This window comes from Sturnira hondurensis, unplaced genomic scaffold (genome assembly GCF_014824575.4).
Source record: "Sturnira hondurensis isolate 20B ecotype Veracruz unplaced genomic scaffold, ASM1482457v3 Scaffold0008948, whole genome shotgun sequence".
Taxonomy (NCBI): Eukaryota; Metazoa; Chordata; class Mammalia; order Chiroptera; family Phyllostomidae; genus Sturnira; species Sturnira hondurensis.
The window spans coordinates 2,535,644-2,559,543 of record NW_028081579.1 but is presented as its reverse complement, the minus strand read 5'-3'; the positions used below and the strand labels follow the sequence as shown (position 1 = coordinate 2,559,543).

At 38.6% G+C, this 23,900-nt stretch overlaps 1 protein-coding gene and 1 long non-coding RNA gene across 7 annotated transcripts in view; one reads left to right on the top strand and one right to left on the bottom strand.

Annotated features, from left to right (window-relative positions):
• The window catches only part of TTC6 (tetratricopeptide repeat domain 6), a 234,787-nt gene that overhangs the window by 55,149 nt on the left and 155,738 nt on the right, over positions 1-23,900 (top strand). The gene's annotated exons all lie outside the window — the stretch shown is intronic.
• LOC118993914 (uncharacterized) lies at positions 1,958-21,962 on the bottom strand. Its single transcript, XR_005067966.1, has 3 exons — positions 21,952-21,962; positions 7,544-7,546; positions 1,958-2,088 (listed from the first exon to the last, which is right to left on the bottom strand). It is a non-coding gene; the product is annotated as an uncharacterized LOC118993914 (long non-coding RNA).

Sequence of the window (23,900 nt, the reverse complement as noted above, 5' to 3'; positions counted from 1 at the left end):
GTGTATCTGTTGGCCATTTGTATGTTGTCTTTGGAAAAATATGTTTCCAGATCTTGGGCCCATTTTTGTTTTTATTTTTGGTAATTAAAAGTTTTAAATTACATTTGACATACATTATTATAGTTTCAGGTGTACAGCATAATTCTTAGACATTTATGTAACTTATGAAGTGATTGCCCTGATAATCTAGTACACATCTGTATAGTTATAATGTGCATAGTTATCACAATTTTTTTGTATTCTATTTTTTTAAGTATATTTTATTCATTATGCTATTACAGGTGTCCCATTCTTTTCTCCCCTTTATCCCTTCTGCCTGGCACCCCCATTTTCTCCAGCATCCCCCCCTTAGTTACTCCCATTCCGTGCGTTTCCTTCCCATTGTGTTGATGGTTTCCTTTGCTGTGCCGAAGGTTTTTATTCTGATGTACTACCATTTGCTTATTTACTTACGTTTTGTTTCCCTTGCCTGAGATCCCTATGAAAAAAATACTGCTATGATAAATACCTGAAATTTTTATGATTTTGAGTCTTGCATTTAAGTATTCCATTTTGAGTTTACTTGTGTGTGTGATATAAGGAGGTAGTCTACTTCCTTGTATTTTCATGTATCTTTCTAATTTTTTACAACACCATTTACTGAATAGATTATTTCTTTAAAACTTTTTTAGAAATTAAGTATATTTTATGATGCTACTACAGTTGTCCCATTTTTTCCCCTTTGCTCCCTCCATCTTGTACCCCCATTCCACCCAGCAATTCCCCCCTTAGTTCAGGTCCATGGGTTGTATATATAAGTTCTTTGGCTTCTCCATTTCCTATACTGTTTCCTTAACCTCCCCCTGTCTATTTTGTACCTACCAATTTTTCTTCTTATTCCCTATACCTTTTCCCCCATTCTCGCCTTTTCCCCTCCCCACCGATAACCCTCCATGTGATCTCTATTTCTATCATGCTGTTCCAGTTCTAGTTGTTTGTTTAATTTGTTTTTTGTTTCTTTTTAGGTTCAGTTGTTGATAGTTGTGAGTTGTTGTCATTTTACTGTTCGTAGTTTTCACCTTCTTTTTCTAAGATAAGTCCCTTTAACATTTCATATAATAATGGCTTGGGGATGATGAACTCCTTTAACTTGATCTTATCTGAGAAGCACTTTATCTGCCCTTCCATTCTAAATGAAAGCTTTGCTGGATAGAGTAATCTTGGATGTAGGTCCTTGCTTTTCATCCCTTTGAATGCTTCTTTCCAACCCCTTCTTGCCTTTGATTTCTTTTGAGAAATCAGCTGATAGTCTTGTGGNTGAGTTGTTGTCATTTTACTGTTCGTAGTTTTCACCTTCTTTTTCTAAGATTAGTTCCTTTAACATTTCATATAATAATGGCTTGGGGATGATGAACTCCTTTAACTTGACCTTATCTGAGAAGCACTTTATCTGCCCTTCCATTCTAAATGAAAGCTTTGCTGGATAGAGTAATCTTGGATGTAGGTCCTTGCTTTTCATCCCTTTGAATGCTTCTTTCCAACCCCTTCTTGCCTTTGATTTCTTTTGAGAAATCAGCTGATAGTCTTGTGGGAATTCCTTTGTAGGTAACTCTCTCCTTTTTCCTTGCTGCTTTTAAGATTCTCTCCTTATCTTTAATCATAGGTAATTTAATTATGGTGTATTTTGGTGTATTCCTCTTTGGGTCCACCTTGTTTGGGACTCTCTGAGGACTTGTATGTCTATTTCCTTCACCAAATTAGGAAAGTATTCTTTCATTATTTTTCCAAATAGTTTTTCAATTTTTGCTCTTGTTCTCCTCCTTCACCCCTATGATTCAGATTTGGAATGTTTAAAGTTGTCCCAGAGGTTCCTGAGCCTCTTCTTCTTTTTTTTTAATTCTTGTTTCTTCATTTGGTTCTCGTGGACTGTTTATTTCTTCCTTTTGTTCCAAATCATTGATTCGAGTCCCAGTTTCTTTCCCTTCTCTGTTGGTTTCCTGTATATTTTTCTTTATTTCACTTTGTATAGCCTTCAGTTCTTCCTTATTTTGTGGCTATACTCAATCATTTTTGTAAGCATCCTGATTACCAGTGTTTTGAACTCTACATCTAATAGGTTGGCTGTCTACTCATTGCTTATTTGTTTTTCTGGAGTTTTGATCTGGGCCATATTTTTTTTGTCTTGGTGCACCTGTTGTGCTGTAAGGGGCAGAGCCTTAGGTATTTGCCAGGCTGGGGTAACCCACTTTGCTACATTGTGACACTGTATGTGGGGGAGGGGTCTGAGAGGGAATAATGCTGCTTGCTCTCCTCTTGCCCCCTTTTCAAGAGATTAGCAGTCTCTCTTGATGCCACAACCCCTACAGGAGTTTACAGCCAGAGGTTCTGAGGCTTTATTTTGTCCTGGTTTGTGTGGTCTGTCTTACTCCCCAGTTGTTCCTCCTGGTTTATGTGCATGTGAATGTGGGAACCAACCCCTGGTCTGCCAGCTCCTGCCTTGCTATGTGTTGTCTCCACCTCAGCTGCCCATCTCCGCCCCTCCTACCAGTCTAGATGAATGTTTCTTCTTTAAATCCTTGGTTGTTGGACTTCCATACAGTTTGATTTTTCTGGCAGTTCTCCTTGTTTTTTATTTTTAAATTGGTTGCTTCCTTTTTTTCGTTGTGCAAGGAGGCAAATCATATCTACCCATGCCTCCATCTTGGCCAGAACTCTACAATTTTGTTGACTGTTAGAGAATATAATGCTCTACCTGACACCCCATATTGCTTTTACTTATTTATTTTTAAGAGCTTATTTATTTAGTTTTAGAGAGAGGGAGAAAGAAAGGTAGAGAAACATCAATGTGTGGTTACCTCTCATGCACCCTCTTCTGGGGACCTGGCCCACAACCCAGGCATGTGCCTTGACTGGGAATTGAACTGGCGACACTTTGCTTTGCAGGCTGACCCTCAGTCCACTGAGCCATACCAGCCAGGACCCTATACAGATTATATATGGGCAATTTGTCATCTTAAACCTTCCCCCTGTTTCACCTATCTTCTCAACTTCTGCCCATTTTTTACTTGGATTTTTGTTTTCTTTTTGCTGTTGAGTTGTATAAGTTTTTATGTATGTTTTATATTAGTTCCTTATTTGACATACATGATTTGAAGATATTTTCATCCATCCAGTAGCTTGCTTTTTCATATTGTTGGTGATTTCATTTGATGTTTGGAAGCTTTTTAGTATGATGTAGTCACATTTATTTTGCATTTGTTGCTTTTGCTCTTGGTGTCAGATTCAAAAATCATCAACAGCACTTACCAAGGAACTTGCCATCTGTGTATTCTTCCAGCAGCTTTATGGTTTCAAGTCTTATGTACAATTCTTTAATCCATTTTGAGTTAATGTTTATATGGTGTAAGATAGTGGTTGAGTTTTGTTCTTTTACACATGGGTGTCCAGTTTTCCCAGTACCATTTATTGAAGGGACGGACTTTTCCCCATTGTATATTGTTGGCTCCTTTGTATTCATTGACCATGTATGCATGGGTTTATTTCTGGGCTCTCTATAGTGTTCCACTGATCTGCGTGTTTGCTTTTATACCAATACCATACTGTTTTAATTTTTATAGCTTTGTAGTACAGTTTGAAGTCAGGAGCCTGATATCTCCAGCTTTGTCTGTCTTTAATCAAGATTGCTTTGGCTCTTCAGAGTTGTTTTTTGTAGTTCTATACATATTTCAGGATTATTTGTTCTGTTTCTCTGAAAAAATGCCTTTGGAGTTTTCATAGGGAGTGCATTGAATCTATAGATTGCTTTGGGTAGTATGGGCATTTTCACAATGTTAATTCTTCCCATTTATTAGAAGGGAATATCTTTCCATTTACTTGTGTCTTTTTCAGTTTCTTTTTTAATGTTTTGTAGATTTTAATACACAGGTATTTCACCTCCTTGGTTGAATTTATTTGAGGGCATTTTATTTTTTATGCAGTTTTATTTAGGATTATTTTCTTTATCTCTTTCAGATAGTTCACTATTAGTGTACTGAAATACTGCAGATTTTCGAATGTTGATTTTGTATCTTCCAACTTTACCGAATTAGTTTATTAGTTCAAACAGTTTTTTGATGGAGTCCTCAGTATTTTTCTCTATATAATATGTCATCTGCAGATAGTGACAGTTTTACTTCCTCTTTAAATTTGGATGCTTTTTATTTTTTTTATTGACTAATTGTTCTGAGTAGGGCTTTCAATATCATGTTGAATAAAAGCAATGAGAATGTGCAACTTTGTCTTGTTTCTGAACTTAGGAGAAAGGCTTTCAGCTTTTCACCATTGAGTACAATGTTGGCTGTGGCCTTTGTTATGTTGAGGTGTGTTCCTATTATATGTACTTTATTGAGAGAGATTTTATTATAAGTAGATGCTGAAAAACTTCCTCTAGAACAAAGAGGAAAATGAGAGAGAAATGTATAAAAATAAGAGAGTCACTTCAGAATACCAATAATAGGAATTCCAGAAAGAGAGAATTAAAAGAAAAGAGAATTTCCTATCACCAAATGGTAAAGAGTTACTAGAATATATTAGAAGTGCTGAAAAACAAAAACAAACAAACAAAAAAACCCTTTCAACTTAGAATATTCTACCTGGCAAAGTTTCATTCAGAATCCAAGGACAGATAAAGAGTTTTTCAGACAAGCAGAAGCTGAAGGAAGTCATTACCACTAAACCAGTCTTACAGGAAATGTTAGAGGGACTTCTTTACGCTGGAAAGAAAGGGCACTAATTAATAACAGAAACATATGAAAGAATGAATTTCACTGGAAAAATAAATACATAGTAAAGGTAGTAGATTAATCACTTATAAAGCCAGCATGAAGGTTAAAAATCAAAAGTGGTAAAAATGACTACAATTACAATAATAAGTTAAAGGATACACAAGATAAAACAGTGTAAAATGTGACATCAAAAACATAAAACACGGTGGGGAAAAGTAAAAATGTTGAGCTTTAGAACAGTAAGTTGATATCAACTTAAAGTAGACTATTATAGATGTAAGTTGTTATATGTTGGCCTCATATTCACCACAAAGCAAAAACCTATATTAAATACACAAAATACAGAAAAAATATACCACTAAAGTAAGTCATCAAACTACAAAGGAAGAGAGCAAGAGCAGAAAAGAACAAAGAACTTTCTTGTATTCAAGTCTTCATTGCGGCTAGCCTATTTATTTTCAACACTTTCCATCTTCTGCTTTGGTGTGAGAGAGTTTTGGGTGCATGGATGGAGGCCCGGGAAGGCTGTTTTCAGCCCCAGTGTACCTTCTCCTTTGAAGACTGATACCTCCAATTCCTGAACCTGTGTGAGGTTTTGTAGTAGGACTTATTTTGCTTCAGGGCTTTCAGTTTTGTAAAATGTGGTTATATATCATAGATAGTTTTGGATAAAATAAGACAAAAGTACTTATAAGACATTGTCATGTCAGCTTATCAATGTTTATTATTTTTAACGTGCACCTTTATTTGTTTGTGTACTGCCAACTTGTATGAGTTAACAATAGAGAGACACAAGAATAAATAACTGTCTTGTAGATCACATTCTGAGGTTCTCACTGTCTATCAAGTCATGTCCAAAGTAAACTTCCTTTAATATATTTCCCAATTAGAAGAATATTTATTTAAAGCAATGTCTTCTGGGCCCTGGCTGGCGGGCCCACGAACCAGATGATCATGGTTTAATTCCCAGTCAGGGGACATGCCTGGGTTGCAGGCCGGTTCCTTGCAGGCTAACTACCAGCAGGGGATGCACAAAAGGCAACCACACATTGATGTTTCTCTCCCTCTCTCCTTCCCCTCTAAAGATAAATAAATAAATAAAATCTTTAAAAAAATAATTAAAAAGTAAAGCAATGTCTTTTTTTTTTAAAGATTTTATTTATTTATCTTTAGAGGGGAAGGGAAGGAGAGAGGGAGAGAAACCTCAATGTATGGTTGCCTTTCGTGCATCCCCTGCTGGGAACTGGCCTGCAGGGAATAGGCCTGCAACCCAGATATGTGCCCTGACTGGGAATCGAACCTCAATTCTCTGGTTTGCAGGCCTGTGCTCAATCCACTGAGCTACACCAGCCGGGTGCAATGTCTTCTTATAGTTAAAACATGTTTAAGGTAATTCTTTCTANTATTATAGATGTAAGTTGTTATATGTTGGCCTCGTATTCACCACAAAGCAAAAGCCTATATTAAATACACAAAATACAGAAAAAATATACCACTAAAGTAAGTCATCAAACTACAAAGGAAGAGAGCAAGAGCATAAAAGAACAAAGAACTTTCTTGTATTCAAGTCTTCATTGCGGCTAGCCTATTTATTTTCAACACTTTCCATCTTCTGCTTTGGTGAGAGAGAGTTTCGGGTGCATGGATGGAGGCCCGGGAAGGCTGTTTTCAGCCCCAGTGTACCTTCTCCTTTGAAGACTGATACCTCCAATTCTTGAACCTTTGTGAGGTTTTGTAGTAGGACTTATTTTGCTTCAGGGCTTTCAGTTTTGTAAAATGTGGTTATATATCATAGATAGTTTTGGATAAAATAAGATGAAAGTACTTATAAGACATCGTCATGTCAGCTTATCAGTGTTTATTATTTTTAACGTGCACCTTTATTTGTTTATGTACTGCCAGCTTCTTGTATGAGTTAACAATAGAGAGACACAAGAATAAATAACTGTCTTGTAGATCACATTCTGAGGTTCTCACTGTCTATCAAGTCATATCCAAAGTAAACTTCCTTTAATATATTTCCCAATTAGAAGAATATTTATTTAAAGCAATGTCTTCTGGGCCCTGGCTGGCCCTGGCTGGCGGGCCCACGAACCAGATGATCACGGTTCAATTCCCAGTCAGGGCACATGCCTGGGTTGCAGGCCGGTTCCTTGCAGGCTCACTACCAGCAGGGGATGCACAAAAGGCAACCACACATTGATGTTTCTCTCCCTCTCTCCTTCCCCTCTAAAGATAAATAAATAAATAAAATCTTTAAAAAAATAATAAAAAGTAAAGCAATGTCTTCTTATAGTTAAAACATGTTTAAGGTAATTCTTTCTATAAATACTTTTTAGAGATTCTCTTTTTATTGAGAAGATATTAAACATAACTTTAAGAAAATAGAAGTTCTAACTTACAGAATTGTCAGAGAATAAAGCAGCTCAGGGCTAAATAATTTTTTCCTTTTTATTTGAGTGTCATGAATTTAAGAGAACATATATAGTTGGAATGCAGATAAAAGTTAAATTAGTTTAAATAATAGTATTCTCAGAAACATGGGTAAGTCAGGTATTTTTGTCATAAAAAATGTTTTCTAACCCACAGGGGATGATGCTAGATTTTGTAATTGACTGTAATTTTGTAGTGCTATCCTGGAGCTTTCCATTTACCAATTTGTTACTTAAGTAGTTTCTAAATTCATACTAAGTGTCTGCTTTCATTATTCTGTGGATGGCTTGAGAATGTTATGAGTGAGTTGTTTTGGTGACCTTAACAGCCGCTGACCCCTGCCCCTCCTCCCCCAGCTGTTAAACCACTTGCTTGTCTAGTGTAGCAGGTCCAGAGGTTTTAACATAAAGGCTGAAAAAGCAAGAATCATGGCCAAATACCACTCCTTAATTTTGATATTGTAAAGATAAGTATTTATGATAAAATGTAAGTTGACAATTATCTTTAAATAGAGAGGCTGAATAGAAGAGGAAGAAGAAAAAAAGTGTAAAATAGTTTTCCATATTCTTCTCTTTTCACTTCAATGTTCTGCATTTTAAGTTATCTCCAGCAATTTTAAAATAAAAACTTGTTTTAATCTCTATATTGCTACTTCACTACCATGTTGTTAATACGAGTCATGTCTTGGATTCACGAGAATGAACAACCAACCAGTTTTAATCTTCCCTGCCAGAACTACTTTTGTGCCAGTTGGAGGTAATCTTCCTTTCCCTTGAACTTTTTGCTATATCTATAATGAAGGCATGTGATAGTTCTGTTGCGTATTTTTGTTTTCCTAGTAACTCCTTCCAGGCTTATTCAGCATGACTCAGCATCGTGAAGGGGCCCCAAATACTTTGAACAAGGACCAACAAAAGATAATGCATTTAGACTGTGGATTTCTAGGAAATACAAAGGCAAACATCAGTTTGATACATCACCACCCAATATTTCATTCATAGGCATTTTGCTACAAAATCACTCCTTTTATAGTCCAAGGTTGAAGGCTGCACATCCTCAGACTGTTAACCATCTGTCTAAACTGCAGTTTGTAGGTTTTATTAAACCTGTGAAGTTGGCATGATAAGAGCGACTACCACCCGTGTTTGCTCTGAGAACTAAATGAGGGAATGTTTGTAAAGTGTTCACTAGAGCCTGGCAAGTATCCAACCTTTGGGGATAGGCTGGAGTTTTTGGAAACAACCAAATGCCATTTAAAGCAGTGTCTTAGTGGAATAAGCAACTTTGATTGTCGTAAACCCACCGTGGGTCAGAATGTGGGCCAGGTGTAGCAGTGCACAAGAGGGCAAAGTTTTCTTTTGTGGATGGCAAACTGTCTGTGAGGGCAATTTCAAAAATTAAAGAATTATAGAACTTCCAAAATGGACCACTTAATAGTACTTGGCAGCCTCAAGGATGCGATGAAGAATACGATGTTGCCCAGCATTGGTGCAATCACAAAACATCCCACTGTGGTGGAGTCCCTGCCCTTGGGATCTGATGGGAGAGACAGGCTTAACACACTGACAGAACTTTGCAAGCCACGTGGTGCTATGAGTGCCTGAGCTACAGACAGATGAACTAGTCAGGGATGTCTGTGTGTAAGTCTATTGGTCAGACTTAGATTTGAGAGGGTCGCCTGACTGTAGTGTGAAGAGTGAGTGGCTCTGGCAGAGGTGGTGAGATTGGTTGTCGGTTGTAATAGTTATGAAGCCACAGTGGGGATCTGGGAATATTTAGGCAGAGATTGAATGATTCAGTGATGAATTGCATTGGGGGAGAGGAGAGACATCAAGGACGGCTCCTCCTTGCTATCATTTGCTTCTGGCTCCGTTGGGGTGCCATTCCAGATATGAGGAACGCCAGCAGACAGCCAGCTTCTTGAAATCTGTAAAGACCTAGAGGTGGTACATCCTTAAAGAACATTTTTATCAAATAGAATGGCATAAAGGCTAAATGGGCGTACCAGTACTGTGCTGTAGGGACAACGAGTGAACTTTCAGGAAGAGAGGCATTTCATTCAAAAATGGTTTTCAAAAAGGTTTGAAAGCTTTCTTTTAAAAAAAGGAGAAAGACAGAAGCAAGGAAGGGAAAAAGGAAGGATGGATGGAAAGGAGGAAGGAAAAAAAGAAAGAAACCCCTCTCTCCCCACTCCAAAAGGAAACCACCACAAAAAAAGAGAGGCCCTGACAGAGGGATAAGCAGGGGCCCAGTATATTTGGGAAACAGGGCATTCCACTAGGAATGTCTTTAACAATCTGTAAAAAAAAGAAGGTTTATTGATATGCTTTATGAAATGAAAGTTATTTAATACATTGTCATTAAGTAGATTTTCTTGCAGATGCCATTTTTTGTAAAATATTTGACTAATAAAAATCTTGTCAAGTTAAAGAGGAAGAGAAAAATAAGAGTGATTAATTCTTAGCCCTAAACTCTCAGTGAAATGAATTTTAAGGGGCCATCCTAGTTCATCAGTTTTTTTAGACACTACGGCATGTAACGAGGTGATAAAATCAGTGTAACCCATGTAACTCTACTTAAAAAGATAGTTGATTTTTTTTTATCTATACCAACTTCTAAAGTATTTGTTTTGCCTGAAATTCCAGAGTGAAGAATTCATTCCTTTGGTTCCCTTAAATGATTTGTTTTTCCCACAGAGTGGTAATTTCTTACTACTAATCACTGGTTTATATCAGGGGTCACCAAACCTGTTCTGTAATGGGCTGGATAGCACATAGTATAAGCTTTGTGGGCCAAGAACCAGGATCAAGGATAATATTTAAGTGCTTATGCAATGAGAGAAAATAAATTTCCACAATTTTTATAGATTAATTTGAAACATTAATGAAATTTGAATTTCCTATACTTTTTATTTGCCATGAATATTATTTGCTTTTGATTTTTAATCATTTAAAAGTATAAAAACCATTCTTAGCTCATGGGTCAAACAAAAAAATTGGTGATTTGGCCATATTTGATTGGTGGGCTGTTACTTTTCAGTACTTAATTTATATTATGTTGTGAATTGTCTGCTAGTCATTCTATGTGCTTACATTTTTTTCTTTTCAACAAAAGAACACAAGGACATTGTTATTCCAAAGTGCCTGTGAGGTGGCGGGCCTTCAGTAGAGCATTTTAGGTTTGTCTACTCTGGGCTTTGTCTTTTTGGAAAAACCCTGGATAAGCAAAATGTCTGAAAAAGCATTTCACCTTCATTTTTGAAATGTAAGTAAAATGGAATTATTATGGAAACTCTTGACATTTTTGAGAATATATCTGTGTTTCCACTCTAAAATTTATACTTTAGTCTCATAAAACTGATATCACTGTATGACACAGTTTAATTTTTGAAATACAAATTATATGATTATCAAAATTTACAAGTTTATTTCAAGTGGTATCATCTAAGTCCTTATTCTCTTACTGATATTATCAAATCAGAATGTTTTTACTTTATTAGTTATGCAGTTACTTCAGACATGTTGTTCATGGCATTAACATGGAAAAGGGTTGGAGAAAGCAGGACCGTCTGAGCATCAGAGGATTCCCATGAGGAAAGATACTGTGGAATTTTGCCTTATGAGAGGGTCAGGTTCCCAAATCAGCACTTGAGATTCTTCATTTCTTTGTTTGTTTGTTTGTTTTAGCACTTAAGTTTAAAATGATGAACAAATTACCCTTGAACATCTTGAGGGAAACGGGGCCGTGTGAGATGAGCGCTGTGTCCCCGTACAGGGCCCGTGGAGCTAAACGGAGCCCAAGATGGCCTGGCTGGTCCCTGTTGAGGGCTGTATCTCTCCCCCAAACCAGAATCGCTCTTCTGCGGTGAGATGCTCATCCTCCAGGGCGGCCCCAGGAACTGACACTGACTGACTGCCCAGTTAAACTTGTCATCTCGTGCACATGGAGCCCCCACTTAAATAGGTCGTTCCTTTCTTCTTTCCCTACTCCCGGTATGCATACTTGAATCTATGGGAGCTAAATGAGTATATGGTCATAGAGCAACTTGTGACTAAAATGAGTTCTAAATGTAAGGCCAGTTTGCATGCCACTGTAACTTAGCAAGAGCAGCAATCTCCGTGTCCCAGAGAGCCCTGGGCTCCGGTGGAGTAGGTGGGACGGGCCCTTACCATCGCACTCATCTAACTGCAACGTCCTCTCTGGATCTGCTTTATATGCTGGGCCTCCAAGTAAAAATTTGTTTGAAAAAAAGGATCTTGCTTTTAAAAAGTTGAAAGCCACTGATTTGAAGTGTAATTCCAATAGTCTTAATTCTCCAGTGCCTATCACCACGCTGCGTAGCAGTGCACACAGGGTGATTTCTGCACAGGCCCTGGGGCGATTTCTTGCTTCTCCTTGGGGGTGGCCCTCTTACCATGCTGCTCGTGGGATGCCTTGTCGGGGGCAAGGCTCCCTCAGGAGAGAAGAGAAGAGGAAATAAGGAAGATAACCCCAGACTTGTTTGCTATCGGTCTGTTAAATACCTCCTCTGCCTCTGGCCTTGGAATTTACTACTCGTACTTTCTGAGGGGGTGGGAGGGGAAGGGCAATTATATAACCCCATCCTGGTAATGTCCACTGTACCTCAGGGCTCTCGGGTTTCCAGAGTTAGACTGTGCTGGCCCCGGGGCTACATTATGACTTTCCTGGGCTCTTGGAGGGCCCCTCCTGCTGTGAAGAATATTAAAAACTATTAATATAGAACAATATATTAATAGGGGATATAGAACAATACAATTCAAGCTGTGTTCATTATTACATGTTAATCATTGTTACATATTTTTTTTCTTATTTTAAAAGAAATGAAATGAAAACATTTTTGTAGTTCCATAAAGAGTTGTGGGCCCTACACACTGTACTTCCTGAGTCTATTGGATAGTTGAGGCCTGGTTAGGGCAGGGGGATTGGGTTCGGGAAGGACGGTTATTCTGCATCTCTTAATGGGGCTGTTGGACTTCCTTCTTTCATTGTCTGCTTACAGCACCCACCCTCCTGTTCTTGTGTCTCCTCCACACCATCCCCTGCCCCAGCCCAGCACATATGTACGTGAGGCAGACTTGAGTCTGCTTCTGGTCCAGGTCAGGAGACAAATCTGAGAGACAGAATCGTCTCCTCTCTCAGAAGACCAGGACTTCTTATGGGGTTCGGCTCATCATACCTAGGTCCTTCCTTCCCCCCACCTGTGACTCCATACTCATGCAAATGAGATTTTTTTGGAGTTGGCCTGTCTCATTAGACTTTGTCAGATGTGTTCAAACATCTCTGAATCCTATTTAGACCCAAGATGGGGCTCCCCTATGTTTCAGAAACTTGAGGGTTATTTATTATTAATCATTTCCTTTCATCTGTAAGAATATCCTTAAGGAACAGAGAATGGGAATTAAGAAGTATTCTTTTAAACCTTCTCCATATTGCCACTGACAGTGCCTTAAATTAGGCCCTCATCAGCTTCTCCTGCATCCGGAGCATCTTCAGGACCAACTTCTAGTTCTTACTGAGACTAAAGTTTTCCACCAGCCACTTGAATAATCTTATTTTCTCACTAAAACTTTGGCTGGGTCCCTAGTGACCACAAGAAGAGTCCAGCTCTAAAGCATAGATCAGATAGAGGCTCCTTCATGATTCGACCTTATTAGCCTCATACTTTTCTCTCGCCATCTAATGTCACTCACCAGCTCTATCAGCTACTGTGGTGCAACAACTTTCAAAGCCCGTGGGCTTAAAACAATATTATTGTAGTTCTCCCATCTGTTGATTGGGTGGAGTCAGCTGATCTAGGATAGGCTTGCACGTGTGTCTGTGGGTCAGCTGGAGACTTTAGCCGGCGCAGCTCTGCTCCGTGTATCTCCTCTGGGACCAACATCTAGACAGAATGTACCTATGCATGTTTTCACCCAGGAACCATGGCTCTGACCAGCCTCCTTTCTCACAGTGATAGCTGGAGCTCAAGAGAACAACCCGCAAGACCCTTTGAGCCCTAGGATTGGAATTGGAGCATCATGATTTCTGCCTCAGACCAAGTCACATAGATGGATTCAGAGGCAGGAAGTGGGAAAATACCTTTGCCTCTTGATGGGAAAACTTAAATGTCACAAAACAGAGGGTGTGGATAAAGTGAGAGGTGAAGAATTGAGGCCACTTACATGATTTACCACACCGTCATCCACTGTACTTTTAAAATTTCCTGGACATATCATGACTGCTTAGGAAAGGGATGGTAAGGATTCCTTCTGGGCCACTGTATCATAAGAAAGCCTGGCAAGTCTCTTCTGGCTGACAGACTGTGATGATGTTTCAGTTTCTTGATCCTGTGACTCCTTTTGTTTCTCTCCTGCTCATTCTGAGTCTTGCCAACATTTCAGTGCCTCCTACATGACAAGAGAATTTCTGATGCTCACACCTGAGAACTTTGATGACTGAGAATCACACCATGACTTGAATGAACTCCTTGCTTCGGTCCAGACATTAACTTTCTTGATTCACAAATGAACAAAGTGGGAAGAGCCAGATTAAGGATGTAGTTAATGCAGTACAAGTTTCTACAACTTCTTATAAATCAGATGAATTATTTCCTTTCTGAATTGGAATCTGGCTGTGAGCAAAGCCATCTTAGAGATACAGGGAACACACACAACCACAGGGTTCAACGGCATCCCTTGGAAGTAAAGCTGGGAGTAAGGGAGTGAAGGAGTCAAGGTGAAGGTCCTTTCCACCCTCACTGCTTATCTGCAGTGGGTGGCACCTGTGTGTGTGCTTCAGGGAAGAGTGAAGACTTGAAAATCTGCCCAAAGTCTTTTTCCACATGGAGTGACTTTTGTATCCAGTGGACACATTTAGTTCCTCTATCATGGCCCATTTTAAGGAATTGTTGCCTTCTGTTTTAAATCTATTTAATCTGTCCCTTCTCACCCAACTGCGTGGTGCAAATTTACTCTCTGCCTCTCCTATGACGTGCATTATTGTTATTTATGTACACTCCAATATATGTGTATGTCTAGGCTGTGAATACTTAAGTGATCAGTCTGGAGTCTTACTTGTCTTTTTATTTTTAGTTGGATGGGTCAAGTGAATGCTGAATCTGTCTTACAAGACTGTAAATAACCTGGAGGCAAGATTATTTATCTTTTTGCCTTTTTATTCTTCATGTTACTCCACAGAATTCCTTGGACTTCATAGTTACTCAATAAATAAATATTTATTGAATGATGTCAACAACAATCTGCTTCCTCTTGGAGACCTGAATTTTATTATTGAAGTATTTGTTTATGTTATAAAGTTATATGTGAGATTAGGCTTCAATAACATTTATTATGGATTCTCTTGAAAATTTATTACTACCACTCCAAGATCCATATGAGAAAAGCCCAGAGAAGCTGGAATTTAGTTTAGAGAAGAGAATAACTGGAGGCTGATTTTTTTTTAAGATTTTATTTATTTATTTATCTTTAGAGGGGAAGGAGAGAGGGAGAGAAACATCAATATATGGTTGCCTTTCGTGCGTCCCATGCTGGGAGTGGGCCTGCAGGGAACCGGCCTGCAACCCAGGCATACGCCCTGACTGGGAATCGAACCCCGATCCTCTGGTTCGCAGGCCCACGCTCAATCCACTGAGCTACACCAGCCAGGATCTGGAGGCTGATTATGTATGCTCCTTTATGGGTGATGTTCGTCAGTCATTCTCCATCTTAACTAAGAAAGGTGTCTACCTTGCCTAATATATAAACACAGATTAGATGCTGTTATTTATAGCTTTGTGTTAGTTGGAGGACTTACAGAATTAGCTTTGTTTAATAATAAAGCAAAGAACCATAGGTGGTTTTTTTTTTTTGGTGTGGGTCTTTTAACACATCCTGATTCTAGTAAGCTCTGGTTTCTGTGGGTCTGTCGTTTTCACAAATGCTGTTGTGATGGTGCATGGGCTATGTCTTTTAAAGTTACTAACATATGTAGTGAAATGTTACAGTATTATGTGATGTATGAGATAATTATGTGGGACAAAGAAAGAAGTATTAAGTATCACTCAGTATATATTCACATACTTTTTAAAAATGATTAGTTGATTAGAGAGAGAGAGACATCTATCTATTATTGCACTTAGTTATGCATTCATTGGCTGATTCTTGCATGTGCCCTGAGGCGGGATTGAACCTTAACCTTGATGTATGGAGATGACACTCTAACCAACTGAGCTACCTGGCCAGGGCCAGTACTTTTTTTTTGCTCAAAGATCTAGTACAAAATACTTCACTTTTAAATGGGTTTTCTTAACATATCTCTCTAAAAAGGCCAAGAAAAAATATGGAATAATAGATAATGAGGAAGAAAACATATACTAAATAGTCATTTTAAATGATTTTGAGGTCTTAGGTTCTCTAGGAAATGCTACAAACTATCTGAAGAGCCATAATTTTCTTTTAGAGCTCTTTTAAAATTATTTATTTCTTTGTAACAAATTACCCCAAATCTGAGCAGTTTAAAGCAATATGCATTTATTATTTCACATTGTCTCTATGGGTCAGGAATCCATTTGCAGCTTAGCTGTATGATTCTGGCTCAAGAAAGAAACCCTGGGGTTGTGGTCGAGCCCTTTTGGGGGCTGCCAGTATTTGAAGACATGATTGGGGCTGGAGGATGCACTTCAGGGCACTGGCCCATTGGTGCCGGCTGTTGGCAGGAAGCCTCAGCTTCTTAGCATGTGGACCTCTCCACAGAACCACTTGAGTGTCCTCATGCGTGGCAGCTGGCTTCCCTCAGAGCGAGTGAGCTAAGGGAAAGGAAGGTAGAAGTTGCAGTATCTTTTATGCCATAGCAAAGCACTGCCATTTCTACTGATTTCTACATCTCACTGATTTGCATAGGTCAGTCCTGTTCACTAGGAGGGGGCTACTCAGGGTCATGAGTTACTCACAGTCGTGAGTTCTAGAAAGTAGAACCAGGGAACATTTTGGACAATGGGTAACAGAGCCTTTTTTTTAAAAGATCTTATTTATTTAGAGGGGAAGGGAAGGAGAGGGAGAGAAATAATCAATGTATGGTTGCCTTTCATGCATCTCCCACTGGGAACTGGCCTGCAACGCAAGCATGTGTCCTGACTGGGATTCGAACCACGATCTTTTGGTTCGCAGGCCCGTGCTCAATCCACTGAGCTGCACCAGCCGGGGTACCAGAGCCTTTTTGTAATAAGATCTGAAAATGATACAAAAGTGTTTTTGTTGAGCATTAGTGGCATATTAACTTGTTGTTTTAGTTATAATATCTTGAATTATTTTACAATGAAAAAAATTAAAGAAAAATAGCCCTGGCTGGTGTGTCTCAGTGATGCCTGCCAACCAGAAGGTTGATGGTTTGATTCACAGTCAGGGCGTATGCCTGGGTTGCAGGCCAGGTCCCCAGCAGGAGGATGTGCGAGAGGCACACATTGATGTTTCTCTTCCTCTCTTTCTTCTTCCCTTCCCCTCTCTCTAAAAATAAATAAATAAAATCTTTAGAAAAAACACTTAAGAAAATTAATTGAACTCATTTGGGTTAGGAACAGCAAAATAGTTCTTTAGATTTAGTTCCACTTGAGAAACAGTAACAGATATGTTTACTCATCCTTCCTCAATTTGTGTCTTGAAAATTTTGGTCTTCTAGATTCCTGTTACTAAAGTAACTAAAGAGATATAAGACCTTGCAAAATTAAATGATGCAGGTACTTAATTATTTTCAGTTGTTCTATGTAAGACACAATATGAGAACCATTGTTCTCCCTTTTGTCTTTTCCTGCTCTGCAGCTCGAGAAGCCAGCTCTTCCTCAAATTTGTTTCTCCATGGCGTGACTGGAACTGGTGCATTTTCTGATATTCATGCATCTCTCTATATATGCCGAATTCCTATGGAACTTGGAGCCTGTGCATAATGATTATGCTGGATTGAATATATTGTTTTGTATTTAAAAATTATTTCTAGTTGTTATTTTCATCTTTCTAACTAGATTCTGATCCTGCCTTACATTTCTTTTGGATTCCTAGACCTGAAGTACTGTAGCACAGTGCTGCTTTCAGAGCTGGTTGTAATTCACTGAGTAGTCGGCTCTTGACTCAGAGGAATGTCATATCTGAAACAGCAGATACTGTAACCTAGAAGCAAGCATATTAATTTAAAAATATCCATAGGCTTTGGAAAGAAAAAAATCCGGATTTTGTGGTCTCTTCCCTGGTATAAGTGACAAGGAGATCAAGGCTGACTGACCATAGGCTTGGTCATATTTTGGAAATGATTTTCTGATTGTATCTGTTTTAGATGATCCAGATTAAATAAACTTTTCATAAGTGCTTCAATATTATTTTTCTGAAAGCACTGTATAATTTTATGGGATAAGGCACCCACCGGAAAAGTGGTATAAAAGGTGGAAATCTACTTTAAATGCAGTGATTCTGGATATAATTTGTTTTTTGAATAGGCTTAAATAATAGACTGTATTCTGTTAGGACTTTGTAGAAAAAATACCATATGTAGTTAGTTATAGATAGTGTCTGTAGCAATTTTGATGTTAAAATTTATGTGGGAGCCAGTGAAGTTCTGTTTTTTCCCCCTCAAACTGTATTTTTCAGAACTGACAGTTTACTGAGTACAAGGTTTAGCCATCCAGAACTATCATATAAAATGTTTAATTTAAAAAATAGTCAAATGTGGGTAAGAATGAATGCAAAGCAGCCCTGGCCCAGTTTTGTGCCTGCAGGGTATTTCCTGGGGGATGCGTGGAAAGTCGTTGTAAATCAGGCCATTTCTCAAGAAAGTAACTTGTGTGGACGGACAAATATTTGCTTAGGGCCGTAAAAATGTCGTTTCTTTCCTCCTTTCTGAAACTCGAACTTCATAGTAAGTTATTTAAATGCAGTGCACCTACATAAGTGCTGCTGGAACCATATACAAGGGTATGAGTTAGAAGCACTGTTTTGGCCTCTGCCTTCGCAGCCAGATTCATTAACGGAGAACCTGGATTCTGTGAAGAAAAGAGTGGGTGGAAGTCACCCTCCCCACCTCTTCTATTAAAGGGATTGAAAGACACAGAGCCTGCCTCCGGAGCCGGAGGCACACTGCTGCTTCCGTTGTTGGTCCATCTGCTGGAAGCAGTTGAGGGGAAGGACCACGTACTTTGTTTTGAGTATTAGCTACTTTGAGCCCCAGCACACTTTGGGGCTCAAAGCTCTGGTTTCGGTGCCTGTAAAATTTGGGCTTCCTTTAGAGTTCTTTCAAGTTCCGTCAGCTGTGACATTTTGGATTCCACAGGTAGAAACTGCTGTGGGAAGCACGTGAAAAATGTATCCAGGATTGTGAAATCGAACTGCTTGGTCATGGCTTTATATATATTCAAGTATTTAAAAAAAATCGTCCTACTCTGTGGCAGCCCTTTGAAAGATGTACAAATGTAACACTCATAGTTTCTGACTCAGTTAAGATAGAATTAATACATGTTAGACAAAATACTGATTGTATTTTTTTAAATTCTCTTTGATTTCCATCTTAGTCCCACATCCAAGATTTCTGATTAAAGGCAGTTTTTACATCTCAATAAAGTTTTTTAGTTTTCCTAACATTTCTTAAAGGACTGCTTTGTAGTTTATATTTTTTGTTGCTTGTGTGATTTTTTTCCCTTTTCTCATGTTCTCAATTTATCTTTGGTAAATTGATTTTCTCTCTAAATATCCTTATTTCTCATATTTTTCCCGTAGGTTCTTTTGGGGTTTCTAAGCATGTAGTGATATCCTCTTTAAATCATAGTAAATTGTTTAACTCACTTCTTAAAATTGTATGTTTTATTTTGTTTCATACCTGGAATTACTAGTATATATCAAATTATGATGGTGACAACTAGCATTCTTATTTTGCCTTTTATAATGTGAATAATAATAACTATGAAGGGGACTCCTCAAAAACTTGAATTTGTTTATAAAAAATTGTGATTACATGTTCTTACAATTATTTTTACATGTTTAAACTTCAGTCACCTTTAAAGTACTTTCTCCATTTGATGGAATACACCTATCGAGGCATTTTTCCCACTGTTCAAAACACTTTTTGAACTCATCAATTTTGATGCCTTTGAGTGCTTCTGCTGGGTTTTTTTTTTTTTGTCTCTCCTCTTCCATATTGGTAAAATGTTCCCCTTTGAGGGCTTTTTTTTCATATAGGGAAACAAAAAAATCATCTTGGGGGGTGAGATCAGGTGATTAGGGAAGGTGGACACAGGGGTTATGTCATTTTTGATCAAAAGCTGCTGAACACTCAGTATGGTGTGGGCAAATGTGTTGAAAGACTTTTGAAAAAAATCACTGAAGAAGAATGCAACCTCTCACAATAACACCAGCTGGTACACTGATACAGATGGGTTCCTAGAACACTTACCCAGGAGGGAAGCCTGTATTACAAGGGGCCTGCCCTCCAAAAGTTAGTTTCAGTTTTTTGGGGGTCTCCCCTTTGTTGCATTATATACAAGATATTTTCTGTTTTCATGTATTATCTCATTTATTCCTCACAATAAATATGTGAGGTATGTACTATTATTACTCCTGTTTGACAAAACTCAGGCTCAGAGAGATTAAGTAACTTGTTCAGGTCTGCCCTAAAGTGACTGAGTTAAAATCCGAATCCAAGCAGTCTGACTATAAAGCATGTGTACTCGACCAACTTAGTATCATGTAGCCTTTCATGTGATTCATACTAGAAATTACCATGAAGATGATTACAGGGTTTTTTAAAATTCGACTTTTAAATTAATGAATTTCCTAAGGTTAAGTCAAGCGTTTCCTGCCCAAACTGACCATTGGGAGCTCTTCCCTCTACATCATTATTTGCTTTTAGAATATGTCAGAATACCTTTGAGTACAAAGTCAAACATGTGCTATGTTTATAATTAAATATTTTATGGAATAGGTTTAGGAATACTTTTTTTCATTGATCCCCCCGCCGAACATGAAAATGCAAACTCAATTTTAAACTTATCTACAACTTTTACATTTTTAAATCAGTTATATCTTTTCTGTCAAGTCACTAACTTTTGCTTGTAATTCATTTGTGTTTATCTTCAGGAACATCAGTTATCCTCATATTGTCTACATTTTCTCTTTTTGATTTTATCACTGTTTTTCCAGTGCCTCCCTTCCCTGCCCCTCTTTTGGTCATTTTTCTCTATGTTTTGGAAGACATTATCATTTGTCCTCTTCCTTCTGATTTAATTTTATAATTATATTAAAATTCTCCTTTTTAATATTTAATATTTTAATACTATCATTGCAGTTTATTTTCCTTCAAACCTTCCTGTTTTATTCAGTTTAAGTTTCCTTTTCACCTTGCTGTTGTTTCACCTCATTCTGTCTACTCTGCATGGATTTCTGTATGTTTTCATAAAATTCATATCTTCTTGCATCTTTTGAGCATGTGATGCAATTTATTAAAATTTATTTCTTTGAAATTTCAAGGTGTTATCTTCTTTTTTCCTTATTCTGCAATGATTTTTTTCTGTTTTCTTTTCCAAGAATGATAAGCATTTATTTCATCAAAAGGAGCTGCAGCCTGGGACATACATGTTCAGGTAGCAGCCTAAATTGTGTTCTGTTGAGACAAAATGGAGGCCACTTTTCATAGCAAAAGTTCTTGCTCAGGTACCCAATTAGGTCTGTCTTATGTAAATGAGGATACAATTTGTGCAATTCTGATTGGACAGGGCAGGTCTCAGTCTTTTGGTAGAAAACTAAGGCTTCCTGTAGTGGTTGACTCAGACCCATAAACAAGCAGGGCATAGTTCAGGAAGCCAGAGAAAGCTTCACATCAAATTTTTTTCCTCAGGATCCACATTTTGAATCATATGGGGACATGGTTAACATGCAGGTTTTGATTTAGCTGGCCTGGGGGCGGGGACCTCAGCCTCTGGACGTCTGCGTCACTGGACATTGGACAACACTTGGAGAAGTGAGACTATAAAGCCGCTCCAGATCCCCACTGCAGTGCATTCAACAAAACTCCTGCTTGCAGGGAGCTCCCACCTGACAGCGTGCCACACTGCCTGGCCTGTGTTGTTAAAAAGATCCAGGCCTGGGGAAAAAATAATTTTTGGCTTTTGTAGTATTGTGATTTATAATAAGTTATAAGCATCCATTTAATATTTGGTCTTCATCCCATTCCTGGCACAGCTGCTGAAATCCTTGAGAATTCCTAAGTGATAAGACACCTATAAAGGTGTCTTTAGTTGTTGAAATAACTTTTAGAAATTCCCTAGGTAGGTGAAACTCTGGTCAAGGTGGAGGCATAGGTATACATGCTTTGCCTCCTTGCACATCTACAGAAAAAATTACAACTAGACTACAAAGCAAATATCCCCCAGAACTGTCAGAAAACAGAGCTGTGTGGAAGTCCATCAACCAAGGGTTTAAAGAAGCCACATTCATCCAAACAGGTAGAAGGAGCAGAAATGCGGAGAGAAGTGGAGGGGTGTGGAGAGGCACAAAGAAGCACAAAGACGTGTAGCCACAGAGTGGCATTGAGCGGTGGGGGAAGGGTGGTCCCACATTCACATGTGATGGATAAAAATCTGGAGGGATACCTTGGGAACAAAGGATCCTCAAACCAGACCACCCAGAAGCCCAGGGGTTCAGTGCCAGGAAGATAAATCCCCATAACTTCTGGCTGTAAAATTCAGCGGGGGTTAGGATGATGGAAGAAACTGCCTAATTCTCACAAGGCTCCTCTTAAAGGGCACACACAGACTTAGTACGTCCACAGACCCACCCTCTCTGGGATTTAGCACCAGGGCAACAACTGGAAGGGCACAAGTGGAATATAGGGAGAAAGTGAATTGACTGGAAACAGGACAAGTACCGGAAGACAGTTTCTTCCCAGGCAAACCTACTGAAGCCAAGCAATGACATTGTCTCTTCTCTGAGCCTTCTCCTCACACAGAGCCACAAAGTGGTGAAATGTGTTGCCCCGCCCTGTGGATCGCCTAAGGCTCTGCCCCACACAATTTATAGGTACACTCTATAATAGCTCATGCTACTAAGAAAGAGAGTCAAAGCATCTCTACCTGATACACAGGAACAAACACAGGGAGGCTGCCAAATTGAGGAGACAAAGAAATATGACCCTGATGAAAACAGAACAAAACTCCAGAAAAAGAATTAAATGAAACGGAGATAACCAACCTATCAGATACAGAGTTCCAAACACTGGTGATGAGGATGCTCAAAGAACCCACTGAGTATGACAACAGTATAAAAAAGACCCAGGTAGAAATTAAGGTTACATTAAGTGAAATAAAGAAAAATGTACGGGGAACCAACAGTGAAGGTGATAATCAAATCAACAATTTGGAACATAAGGAATAAAAAAAGCATTAATCAGAACAGCAAGAAGAAAAATACTTCAAAAACATAAGAATAGTCTAAACAGCCTCTGGGACATCTCCAAATGTACCAGCATCTGAATCATAGGGATATCAGAAGGAGAAGATGAAAAGCAAGAAATTGAAAACTTCCTTGAAAAAATAATGGAAGAAAACTTCCCTAATGTGGTGAAGGAAATAGACATTCAAGCACAGAGTCCCAAACAAGTTGAACGCAAAGAGGACCACGCCAAGACACATCATAATTAAAATGCCAAGGGTTAAAAATAAAGAGAGAATCTTACAAACAGTAAGAGAAAAGCAGAGAGTTACCTACAAAGGAGTTCCCATAAGACCGTCGGCTGATTTCTCAAAAGAAACCTTGCAGGAAAGAAAGCACGGGCAAGAAGTATTCAGAGATGAAAAGCGAGTACTTACATTCAAGATTACTCTATCCAGCAAAGCTATCATTTAGAATGGAAGGGCAGATAAAGTGCTTCCCAGACAATGTAAAGTTAAAAAAGTCCATCATTACCATGTCCTTATTATATGAAATCTTAAATGGCCTTATCTAAGAAAAAGAAGGCCAAAAATAACACTGAAGTGTCGGCAAATTCACAGCTATCAACAGCTGAATCTAAAGGAGACAACCATACTTGAACAATAAGAGAAAGAAGAAAGAAATAAATTACTTTATGCTTCAAAACAGACAAAGCAAACAACTAGAACAGGAACAGAATCATAGATATGGAGATCACTTGGAGGGTTATCATCTGGGAGGGGGAAGAGGGAGAATGGGTGGAAAAGATGAAGGGACATCAAAGCATAAATTTTAGGTGCAAAATAGACGGGGGGGATGTTAAGAATAGTATGGGAGTTCCCAGTCAGGGCACATGCCTGGGTTGCAGGCCAGTTGCCAGCAGGGGATGCACGAGAGGCAACCATACATTGATATTTCTTTCCCTCTCTTCTTCCCTTACCCTCTAAAGATAAGTAAATAAAATATTTTAAAAAGAATAGTATGGGAGATGTAGAAGCTGAAGAACTTTTATGCATAGCCTGTGGAAATGAACTAAGGGGGAATTGCTGGAGCGAATGGGGGTGGGGGTACCGGGTGCAGGGAGGTAAAGGGGGAAAATTAGGACAACTGTAGTAGCATAATCCATAAAATATATTTAAAACATTTTAAAAAAGAAAAAAAAAGTCCCTAGGTAATCTAAGGCTGGGGGTTTGTTACTGTGAAAACCAACTATGTGATCATGAGACTTTCAGTCTCACCCCTTAATACCTCGTGTCCCAAGAAGACGGAGGTCAACCAAGAATGGCCA